This window comes from Penaeus monodon, chromosome 27, assembly GCF_015228065.2.
Source record: "Penaeus monodon isolate SGIC_2016 chromosome 27, NSTDA_Pmon_1, whole genome shotgun sequence".
NCBI lineage: Eukaryota > Metazoa > Arthropoda > Malacostraca > Decapoda > Penaeidae > Penaeus > Penaeus monodon.
This window is the reverse complement of record NC_051412.1, coordinates 18,063,080-18,063,323: the sequence shown is the minus strand read 5'-3', so window position 1 is coordinate 18,063,323 and position 244 is coordinate 18,063,080.

Sequence of the window (244 nt, the reverse complement as noted above, 5' to 3'; positions counted from 1 at the left end):
TACATGTATATATAGCTCCTAACTCCTCCATGAGGGAAACCGAATCATTTTCCTGGGGTCCTGCAATCCTTACAAGTTCAAATGAACCTTCATGCAATTGATATTTTAATCATGTACAAGAGTACGATTTTTCTTTTCTATTTTTTTGCTATTATTTATATTGGTTTCTAGTTCCCAGGGATGAAAATGGAAGAGGCAGACACAAATTGGCTTCAGGGTTTAGCAAACGATTTGGAACAGGTAG